General features: G+C 39.5%; 1 protein-coding gene across 1 annotated transcript in view; it reads left to right on the forward strand.

Annotated features, from left to right (window-relative positions):
- Positions 1-2,422: 2,422 nt before the first annotated feature.
- Positions 2,423-12,244, forward strand: part of SV2C (synaptic vesicle glycoprotein 2C) — a 112,641-nt gene continuing 102,819 nt past the window's right edge. Inside the window, exon 1 of the mRNA XM_088157318.1 lies at positions 2,423-2,576. The gene's annotated coding sequence lies outside the window, so the exon portion shown is untranslated. The remainder of the gene's footprint in view (positions 2,577-12,244) is intronic.

Genomic DNA, 12,244 nt, shown 5'->3' on the forward strand with positions numbered 1-12,244 from the left:
TTGGTGGCAAGAATAAGACCTGCTTCCTGCCAACCTGCAGTGGGGAGGTGTTAGGGGAAAAAAATTCTGCTTTCATACAAGTATTCCTCATGAATCGAAAACAGATCAAGGAGACATTATGCAGTTTTACCTCAATGATGCTTCACCACCTCACAACAAACTATCTGAGCTGGCACAATCAGTCCTGCACATGGGTTGGAGGTTCAGCACCGTCATAACTGAGCCTGAGACAAGTGAGTCAGTCACTGGTCTAGGTGAAAACCCACCACACTTTGACATATTTTCCTTTGGTTTCTGGAGTTATTCTGAAGGCAGATCTGCTCACCAGTGCATTTAATCCTGAAGCCACACAAGGGATAAAGTCGGTGCTAAGAAAGTGACAGGATGAAGAGCAAATGGAAGAACTAATGTCTCTAGCAGAAGTACAGTGTTACATCAGTTTAACCTTACTATGAAACTGCACACTTTTTACTTCTGTGGATAAAATGCTTGTTGTAATCTTTTAATCTATCTTCCTTATTGCTACAAAATGCCTACAAACCTATCTTACAAATATCCCTCCCTTTAATGCAGTAGATAAGGAGGAAGGTGCCTGCTGTAGTAGTCCTTTCTCAGTGGAATCTGAAGGTAAGGTTAAAAAAAAAATGTTGAGTTTGTCCATTGTGTTTTTACCAGAGATTTCTTTTTCTTGTCATTTTAGTCCTGTATGTGCATAACCTAAATGTGGTGTTATTTCTTTCTTTCATAGTTGTTATATGTGCTCAAGAACTCACAGAGTAGGTCTTTATCCTAATCAGTTTATTTCAGTAAAACACAGTAGCATTGGCTTAAGATGCATTTTATATACAGGTGTCTTCCTATTAAAGAGTCAACAGCAAATGGATAGAAATGACATTTTTTCACCATTCTTATTTCTATAGCAAAAGTGGCCTTTTCTTTTGTTGCATATGAAAATTTTGGAATATTTTTTCTTTTTGTATATTGTATGTGACAAGTTTAGTATATTTACTAAAGTGCTGTTTTATAACACCGGGTTCAATTTTCTAATGCTAGGACTACTGAAAGGGACAGAAAAGTAATAGATGTTTTCTGTTTCTCTACTTGTGTTTCACACTTGACAGCACTCCATGCATAGTTCATTCAGATTTTCCCCTGGGTAGCAAATCAATAAGCCACGTTCCTTTGCTGTTTGAGTCTTTTGCTTAAGAACAGAGGAAAATAAAAATATTTCAAAGCATATAAGCTCACAAATATTGACAGGGAGACACAAAGGCAGATAGACTATCAAAAATTTCAACTCTATAGAAGACACACACTAGGCATGTACAGAATATGGGACAGGGGCTATGATGATGCCTGCCCATTACCCTCCCTTTCTCCTATAGGTATATTTTGTGGATTAATATATTTTGGAAAGATTAATCCAAATCTCGTATTTGCTAATAAAGCTGGTTGAATATTTGGTCTTTAATATGGAGTCCTACCTGTTCTCTTTACTTTCTCTCACATCTTTATTTTGGCAATACCACGGTGTTTGTCACATTGCACACTTTGCCAATGCAATTGCAGGTAAATGTATACAATCTTAAAGGACGTTCATGTTCATGTTCTTTGCTCTACAAGGACATCTAACATCTAGTGTGACAAAGTTATGATGTAGTTTTCAGGCCTTGATGCCACTACATTAAATGTAAGTTGATTAGGGTAATAAACATAATAACTTCTTACTGTCCAAAAAAAGGCTTCACAACTAATCTATTTTACGTTTGTCCTAAACAATCAATCACCTATAAACACGTTTTTCTGATGTTTTCCTAAGAGCCATGTAGGATATGGGTCCATTATCTCTTCAGGCAATCTGTTTTAATGCTTTACTCATCTTGCAGTCGGGAATTTTTCCACTCAGGAAAGTGAATATTGCTTGTGGGACTTCCTGCACCAGCACTGATCTTCACTCAGTCCCTGCGTGTGGAGCACAGGCGGCTTCGCACTGTTGCTCCAAAGTGTGCACGGATGGCACTCTGGAAGAAGAGTAAAGAGGAGGGATGCAGTGATCCCTGGATGATCATCGGGCCTGTTGCAACCTGTTCTGGAACAAGCTCTCCCCTGTCCTCACCTCTCATAAACCATTGCCTTCTGCAACAAAGTGAATGCGTGAGCGTCACTCTTTTAATTTTTCTCTTCTAGCGGGAAGCAGGGCCCTGTTTCCGCGGAGGCTTCCCAGCCGTGCGGGCGGCAGGGGCGGGGGGCGTTTCTGTGCCTCCCCCCGGCCGGCTCGGGCCGCTGCCTGCGGCGGGGATCGCCCTCGCCGCGCCCCACGCCCCGGTTATTGATGGTGCTCGCCGCCCGCCCCGCGCCGCCCGCCCGCTCCCCCTCTCTCCCCGCCACTGCCGCAGAGGCTCCACCGCAACGCGAAGCCCACACAGCCGCTCCGGTCCGCCCCTCCTCTGGTCTGTCACGCTCAGCGGCTCCTCCGAGAGGCTTCTCGCTCCCTCCCGCAGCTTCGCGCCGCGAGCAGGAGGCAGCAGCAGCGGGAGCGGAGGGACCTGCCGCGGCTCTCCGCCGCCTGCCCCCCGGTAAGTGATGCTGCGGGCACTCGGGCTGCCGCGACTGCCCGAGAGCAACTTTTCCCACCCCCTTTTTTTTTTCAATTTTTAATTTTTTATATTTTTGAAATTTTTTAATTTTTAAAAATTTAATTAATTAATTAATTTTTTTTTTTTTTGCATGCTTGACTTCAACTTCTTCACGGGACTTAGAGGGGTCTTGCTTGCCGGGGAAGGGGCAGAGCTCTCTTCGGGGCAGGTCGGGCGCTAGGCGGGAGCGCGGGGCTCCCTCTCCGCGGTGAGCGTGAGCAGTCTGTGCTCTGCTGCTGTTCACTCCAGCTCTATCCAGATCTCGGTCTTTGCACAGAGAGAGCGGGTTACTCAGATCTGAGGCGGTATGAGCGTCTAATCTTCGCTGTAGAATCTGGCTTATTAAAGCTGAAACTTTTGCACGCTAGGGGAGCAAAAACCAGGGGTGCCGAGGTTCGCAGACTCCAGATGTTTAAGGAAAACAAGTTCGCAGATGTCCTAGCAGTAAGGATGGCGAGGAAAACCAAAGATGCAGGAAGGTTGTCAATTCCAGTTCCTCAGGGAACCGACACTTTCTAAGATCTGTTAAGGAGGGAACAACCAGCATTTCAGACCTTGCAACAGAAAGGAAGGGGGAGGGGGGATAAAACAAAGAGAATAACCAATTTAAGTGGTTAAACACTGTTGCTTTTCTCACTATCGATTTCCTTCAAAAATTGTCACTCACATTGGCTGTGTTGAGAAAATAATTTGGCATTCGTGACCCATAAGGGGCAGGGAGGGATTTCCTTCTCTGCAGCTTCAGGAAAGGAGTTCTCCAAAAGATAAGTCCTGCTTTGCAAGGGCTTTGGGAATTTAGGTCCAGAGACGATTCTGGCATATGGGGGGAGCAGAGAACAGAGAAGTTACAGTGATGAAAAGTATAGTCCAAGTCCTAGGGTTAGGAAGAGCCATGGGATGCTGAGACTTTTTGAGGTAAAACCCAGCTAATTTAAAGAGGATTGCCGGGTAGAAGAGCCCGAGGAATTCAAAGAGGCATAGGAACAGGTATGGCAGTCCTGAGTGGAGGCAGGACATCCCAGGGACTGGAGGGCTGGGTGACATGTGGGTAATTAAACGTGTAGGTCACCGATTAGACTTAGGAGCCTAATCCTGTAAAAAGTGTGGGAGCAGTGTGAGTAGGGGGCGAGGGTGGGAGCTGAATCATCCTAGCCGGGGTGGCCACGGCACATCTGTACAAAAAGGAGGGGGCTGAGGAGAGAAGGGAAAGATAAGGAAGAAGCATATAAAGATAGATGGGGAGGAGGGAGGCTGTCTCATCGAAAGATGCTGAGATCACCCAGGCTCCTCTGTGATTGATAGTATCCTTCTCTCCTTTCTGTAGAGGGTTAGGACGCTGCTGAGTGTATCTCTGGTGGAGGGGGGGATGGATTGCAGAGGTTAGTACAACACAAGGGAAACCTACTCAGACAAACACACTTGGTACTGCTGGTACTTGGGCTGCATTGCACTGCAGTGCAGGGAGCTCGGAGGAACTTCTGCCTTAGGAGAGAGAGAGAGCTGCCGAATTCATCTGTAAAGGTGGCACAAACTATGCCAAAAATTACTGCTTCTCAAGAGAATTGCAGATAGAACTGGAAGTAGAGATGTAAGGAAATATTGGAAGGATTTTCCTGACGAATTCATAGTAAGCCGCAAAGTGTTTCAGGAAAAAAAAACCCAACATACAAACCAAATGAAGGTCTCTGATTGGATTAATTGTAAATAGTGTACTTCTATTCGAAGTTTTCCTCCGAGTTCTCTCAGTCAAAGGGTCCTGTTTTAAGTGTGCCACATATCCTCCCGAAGAGAAGTTTTACAATTTTTTTTGTCATGGGTTGAGTTCCCCATGGGAATGAAAACAAAAATTTCACCATCTTGTAAAGTGTTCACAGTTTTCCCTGCAACTGAACATCTATTCAGTATTTTCCTGGAGAACAAAGCACCATGGTAAACGAAATGCCATTCCTTCTCTCTCACCTAGGAAATTGCATTTTCTTCAATTTCCCTGAATTATAGCTTACTATTTTAGTGGCTTTTTTTTTTTTTTCTTAATCTGTTTCCTTAATGTGGGATCAAGAAGTATTGCTTTTCTGTATTCCAAAGAAATGAAGAATTTGATAAAATAGTCACAGTAAGTTCCAAGCGGACTTTTACTTCGATTTGGAGGAAAGCTTTGCGTAGGCCAAATACAGAGAAAAAGACTGTCAGTCAATTAAAATTATTGATTCACGTCGAGCCTCCAAACATCTTGAAATGATACTTGAGGAAAAAGAAAAACAATCATTTGTTTAATGTCTGTATTTCTTCAGCTGTATTCCTGCAGTGTTTCAATAAAAATGACCCTGAATATCAGTGGAACTGACTGACACAGAGTTCCTCTGATGGCAATTTGTTGTTAAATTACACATCATTGCTTTTGGGAAAAATGGATTTAAATTTGACCAAATAAAATCAAACCATATGTTTTCTGGTTATATATTTGGGAAATCTAATTTCTTTTCAATAATAACAAAGCAAAGGTATTAGTTTTTTTCTCAGTTCTGAGCAACATGCAAGAAAGACGTTTGCTAAAAAGGAAAATAATATGAAAAAAATGTGATGTTTACAATACATGGTGTTACCTCAGGTGACAATATGAAATCTGTAGTAGAATGTGTATGTGCCTAGGAATATAAGCTTGTGTAAGTTACTTGCACTAATTGGCAGATTTCAAATTAGCTTTTTGAAATGTGTGTTCCAAAGCACAACTGACAAAAGTTTATCCACAGTGGTTCTGATTATTCTGTAAAATCCATGTGAATTGAATTGTAGGTTTCAGTGTGAAATAAAATGAATCTAGCTATACAATTATCTAGGGTTTTGGTTAGTTGTGTGGTTTTGTTTTTGTTTTTCTCCTTTTCCTTTTTTCCTTTTCCTTTTTTTTTTTTTTAAATTTTTCCTTTCCCTTTTTTATTTTTCCTTTCCCTTTTTAATTTTTCCTTTTTATTTTTCTTTTCTTTGTTGTTGGTATACTTGTTTGTCTGCTTGTTTGTGGTTCTTTTTCTTTAATGAAAGTATAAAAAGTATAAATAAAAATATTTCACATTCTCAGTGTTATAAAAGTTGTTTCAGCATCACAGGCAGATCACTTGGGCTATATATGCTGTGAATCTTTGCAACCCATACGCACCACAGGATGCATATCAACGCATGTTTAAACAAAAGCTCATCAATTAGATTAAATGTGTTTGCAAACCTGTGATAGGGAACTCACAGCTGCTGCCACTGCTTTCATATGATGTAGGGCATAGCATTTTCATTTAAAACAGAATGGAGTCTTTGTAAAATGACTCAGAGGACTAGATTTACAGCTTATATTCTTTTAAGTCTCTGTAAACAATATAATGGAAAAAATATTGCAACTGTGCTCAAAGTATCAACATCACAAAGAAAAAGGTAGTTAAATTTTTCTTTTAACTTAGCGAACTGCTTCAGTTTTAAATTAAATGTTACATATTCTCTAGTATGTTGCAAAACATGGTGGGCCACTTTTTCCATAAAGCAGTGGTTGATAACCTAATGCTTTTAATTCATCTTTGATTTTGTATATTGCTACATAGTTCATCTAGAGACAGTCTAAACGTACAGAGTACATATTCTCGTGTAAACACATATGTTTCAGGTCAGTGATCTATTAATACGGTTTGTTTTCAAATTACCATTTTTATGTCAGCAATAGATAAATTAGTGTGCATGAAATATAATAAAATGTAAATTTCTTTAGCATGATTATTATTGAAGCATTTGTCCTCTTGTAAAAAAAAAAACAAACAAAACAAATGGAGTAAAGCAACATAAAGCACTTTCCTTGCTTCTCTATGGTTCCAACTCTCAGTAATTTTCTCACCCAGAGAGGCTAATAAAAGTTTAAATGTTGCATACACAATGAACAAAATTGTTTAAAGGTGTAATACAGTGTAGTTCACTGTAATACTATTAGGATATCATTAGCATCCTTTCATTTTTAAAACAGAATTCTTACCTCTGTTTGTCTGTATTTCTGCTGACGACTGCTGACAGTAAAGACTTGCTATGCATCAACAAAACATCAGAGACTTTCATGATTTCCATCCAAATATTTCTAATTGAACTAAAGATGCACCATATTAAAAATACTAATGACACCTACCACATAATTTTTCTGCTTCAGCACACAAGGCTTTATATTGATCTGGGACTCATAAAAAACATGGTGCTGCTGCAGCTTCATGTTTCCTTGCCAGCCGCAAGATTTTTTTTTTTTTTAAGAGAAAGCAGCATCTCTGTAGCTGGTTCTCTCTTTCACTGCAGGTTATTTCTGTGATCATGGCTGCATGGGCCTAGTTATGTTCTTTGTTTTAGAGTGGAAGTCTGTTTCTCACAAGCATGTCTTGATTTTTGACAGAAAGTCCATGTTACAGTGCATACAGTTGGTAGAAGCATTAAGGCATCCTGCAGGATTTTTCCCCTTTAATGATCATAAAAGGGTTTGTATAGGAAAAAGCTTCATGAGATGCATTATGGAAAATAATTATTGAATCGCTGTTTTACCATTTAACCATGGTAACTGTGGAATAGAGAGATTACTATATTCACATCACCTCACAGGGCCTCTGTATCTTTAACCGACACCATTTTCTTTCTGTATAGAGCTGGAGGATAAACTTTGCTTTCTATAATCGTAGCAGTACTTATCCCAAGAACATGTCTTTGCAAAAATGTATTGTACCACCCTCACATCCCTCAACTGTAGAGGGTTTTGCTTTTATCTGGCAGTTGTGGCTGCAGCCTTACAAATAGTGGTTCCCTGTACTGTTCCAATGGCTGAGAAATTAATGGCTTCTTAGACCAGAACCGTCCACAAGCCAGCAGCTTGTCCTGGTGGCCAAGATGGCCAGTGGGATCCTGGGGGGCATTAGGAGGAGCATTGCCAGCAGGTGAAGGGAGGTGAGCCCTCACCTGTACTCAGCTGTGGTGAGGCCTCACCTGGAGTGCTGTGTCCAGTTCTGGGCTCCTCAGCACAAGAGAGACATGGAGCTCCTGGGGTGGGTCCAGTGGAGGGTGACAAAGTTCACGAGGGAACTGAAACATCTCTCTTATGAAGAAAGGCTGAGCAAGTTAGGCCTGCCCAGTCTTGAGAAGAGGCAAGTGAGACAGAACTCATTGATGTATCCAAGTATTTGAAGGGAGAGTACCAAGAGGATGGACCAGGCTGTTCTCAGCCAAGCAATAGAACAAGGGTCAGTGGCCAGACACTGATGCCCAGTATGTTCACCCGAACATGAGAAAAAACTTTGTGCAGGTGACCATGCACTGGAACAGATTGACTAAAGAGAGTGTAGAGTCTCCCTCATTGGAGATAATCCTGAACCATCTGGATGCAATCCTGTGCCATGAGTTCTGGGACAGCCCAGGGAGGTTGGACAAGGTGACCCACCATGATCCCTCCCAGACTGACCCATTCCTATGATTCTGTGATTTCATTCTATGTGAGCATATGTATACCTAATATATTAACTACATATGTATACTAATAGAGTTAAACATAGCTTTACCTGTATAATTTTTTTAAGCTAAACTGATTTGTGTGTTTCATGTTTTCCATTCAGGCTCATTCCACTTTAATATTCACCTGGAATGCAATAGATGAAGGTACCAAATGTTAACATTTGATGTCTTGTTCTTCTGTTTTTCGTATCAGCTTATAGTTGTGTAGTTGGTTTTTTCGTTTGGGCAATATTCTTGGTGTCTAGACGCCACCTCTTGTGACCAGACGGACTCTCTTCATGACTAGCTGGTGGATAGTCTGCCACTGCCACTTCACTCACTTATCCTTTTAACTCTTTTTCAGCCGGTAAGCAGTGCCATACTTTCAAATAACCCAACCGTTACTTAATTCATTCATTCATTCATTCATTCATTCATTCATTAAATAAATCAAATTCTGGAAACAGAGAGAGTATCAGATGAAAATGCCCTTAGTGATATAAGACATATAAGTAACAAATTTCTTACCGTGCCTGGAAATGTTTTAAGGGTGATCTGTTAAGCGGGGAAAAAAAATGAAAGGAGTATTAAGGCTCGTGGGAGTCTCTGCTATGCAGATGTAATCTGCTCTTTCCCTTGGTATGCCGTCTCATCACTGGCTGCAGTATACTGCAGACATAATGAAGATGTTTAAAATAGCGAGATTCTGTGGCAGTTTAGTACACCAATGAAACGCTCTGAATGAACTACAGGCATACTTGAGACTACCCTACAGTGCAGATCATGATGCGGATACATTGTCCTCCTTCAGAGCTAACTAATTTAAAATTTACAGGAAGGTTTCTGCACAACATTACTGCAGTGCAAAAGCATCATTAAATAATGTACATTTGAAGGTACTCCTTGAAATTATTTAATCCAGTCCACTTCCAAAAGCAGGGACAATTTTATAGTTAGATTGGTTTGCTCAGGGTCTTTCACAACAAAAGTTTGCATAGGTCTGGGGATAGGGACCTCAAGGCTTCTCTGTGTAACCATTCCCATGGCTCATTATGAGGACTTACTTCCTTATAATAACGTATATAATGTATTGGTAAGAGGGGCAAAATTGGACATACTGATCTAACCATATCTTGACAAACAGAGGGGAATGTTGCCTCAGGTTAAAACTTTTGCTAATACATTCTAGAATGTGGTTATCCTTCATTTCCACAGGGTACACTGTGCTGTATAGCAGTGTAAGTCAAAATGGGATCCCTTTGCCAAAGACTGATGTTGGTACCTGATTTTTCTTAGAGAAAACATCTCTCATTATCTCTCAAAAAGATGTTACTGTGCATGATTCTTCAAGTGTGGTATTCCATGAAAAATATTTTGTGCCATGGTTACCTACAAACAGCATGGAGAGAAGTGTCCCATTGAGCTATCAAGTATTATGTAATGGCTGAAGTGTCAGCTGACAAAGATATCCTCCACAGGTGGCTTCTCCTCAGCTGTGACAGCAGGGACACCTATTACATGCCCATATATAAGTTCCCATATCCCAGTTTAGATCCCAGTAAATCCCAATGTAATTCAAATGCAGTTAATGCAATTGCATTCAATGGGAATTTGGCTTCAAATCTGTCAATATAGAGGACTATTGGAGAGAAAGGGCTATAAAGTAATTGATCTTTTATTTTCTCTCTGATTATTTTCCGTCTGATTTTAAATAGTCCTAGCTACATTGATCAATAAATAAACACTTTATTAGAAAATTTGTAACCATCTAAGATTCCAAGTATTCAGTAGTACCTAAAACTTATATTTAGATAGGACCTATATGGTCAGCCTTGGCAGATATTGTCATGTTTATTAGCATGGAAATTTTTGTGTGGCTGTGTTGTCAGTACCATAAATAAAATAAATCACATCCATTTTGTGGGAATATAACTACCTTATAAAACCTTATAAAGGTTATAAAGGCCTAACTTCACCTTTAAAGAGTAAAAAATGTATTTCCTTTTATAGACACTACGTTTGCCTGCTGAGGACATGATCCCTATGGGCAACAGCAAGTGTACACTTACAAGTTCGTTCTTTGCTGTTCTAAATTAACAAACGGATTCCTAAGTTTAACATATTTCATAGGATTTCTTAATTTGGGTAGGCCAAGACTGTTGCAGCAAAAATTCAACCCACTTGTTGAGAAAACTGAAAAGCCTTTTATGTTAGTAGTTGATAATTTCTTTGGTCCATTCAGCTGGAGTATTAATTTCTTTCCAGTGCTCTCCTTGCCTTTAGATGAACTGAAAAGGAAAAAAAAAACCCAAAACCAGCAATATGGGTATGAAGAAGTGAGGCTGCTTTTCCTAAAAAACATATAAAGGTGGTATAAGTGTTTGACCCTATATGGAAACAGCTAGCAGTTATCTGCTTAATCGCATTAAAATTTATTCAACGTTTGTTTCTTCAAATTTAATTCCATATTCACTTCACATCTGAACTTGGGGGAATCTAAGCCCTTAATATTTGTAAAGGTCTTAAAAATTTTACTTACTACATGATCTTGAGGATATTAACCATCTTCTGTTCCATAAATGTACTCCTTAAACTTTGGAAATCTTGACAGATATATTTAGGCCCATATTTACAAAAATTCTTACTAGAAGACATACTCTAGTTGAATGCAGCATATACCTGTATTAAAAAATAATTAAAGGATCAGTCCTTGTACACCTGAACCAGCCAATTACAAAATTCCAAAGGTTGAAAAATCATACCACCAATGTGGCTCTGTGTCTTTGCTCAGTGAAACAAGAAGGCAAGGAAGGAAAAAAAGCCTCTAGCCAATTGGCCAAACACATTTTAAGAATGGGATGTTCAGAAAATGGGTGTTAATCAGATAAAAGTAGTTGTTATGAAGGACCTTTATTTACTATATCCTATACTGAACAGAGAAAAGCTTGCTCCTTAAGGATTTAGCAGCTAAGATCCAAATTAACAAAATACAAATATCCCATATGGTATTTGCTGGAGTGATGGCTTGGCTAACCACTGTCTGTCCATGACCATGTCTGTTCATGAAGATAATAGCTGTTCAAGATGTGTCACTACTCATTAGTAGACTGGAAACAACCATAAGGCTTTAGTCCTGGACACCTTACCTCCTCAAGGCAGTTTTGTGTGGAGTGCTGCTTGTTTTGTACAAACTTCCTTTGTACAAAGAAACAAGGAGACTCCCAGAAATTCTCTTTCAGTTCACATTTGTTAAATGTTAGGAAAAAAAGCTTTTTTCTGTTGTAAAATAACATTACAGCGTTGATTATGAATATGGAACAACAAGCACTAAAAAGAAAATACTGAGTATTGCTCTGAGACATCTTTTGTCAGGTGTGTCACTTAGAAGTGACTAAGGGACAATTCAAGAGTAACCCATTCAGGGTGATTTTTCTCTAATACATGTAAGTCATTGCTTGGCCTATCTGATGCTTTAGAAAAATATTAGTGGAGTTCAATTTATGAAAATTCAGAAAATGTCTTTCAGATCCCTAGCTGGGATTGAAATTAATTTCCTGTGAGTAACGGTTATTTCTCATACCTGGCTCACCCTTTTGCTTAAGAAAATGACTGAATTGCCTCCTGTGTGTTGTTTTTGCTTCATGTAGCACAAAAAACTTTAAATGTTACTTACAATTTTCCTCCTCATTTTAAATATTTCAGTTCAATTTCATCTATAATTTCATGGCAGAAAACTACCAGAAGTCAGAAAATTGATTTCAGTTCTTTTATTTTCTGTCTTTAGCAAATACTTATCATTCATGTGGTCATGCAAAACAGTATAGAAGATTCCTTGCTGTAACCAGCTGTACAAAATGATTAAGTAGAATGTCACACTGCTGCCATTCTACTTAATCTTAACAGATGGGGAAATGGTTTCTTTCTAGGAAATAAGTAATTTCTCAGAAGAACAAATTTTCACTGGAGAAATTACTTGCTAATTTCTGTATTTTTGTAACAAATGGGCATGCTGACTGTTGGCTCTGTAGTCCAAAGGAAGAAAATACATTTTCCAGTATTTGGGAAACTACCGCAAACCAACCTTTCCATATATTGACTGCTATCTAAAGTAGCTTTTGCTC

This window comes from Sturnus vulgaris, chromosome Z (assembly GCF_052056855.1).
Source record: "Sturnus vulgaris isolate bStuVul1 chromosome Z, bStuVul1.hap1, whole genome shotgun sequence".
NCBI lineage: Eukaryota > Metazoa > Chordata > Aves > Passeriformes > Sturnidae > Sturnus > Sturnus vulgaris.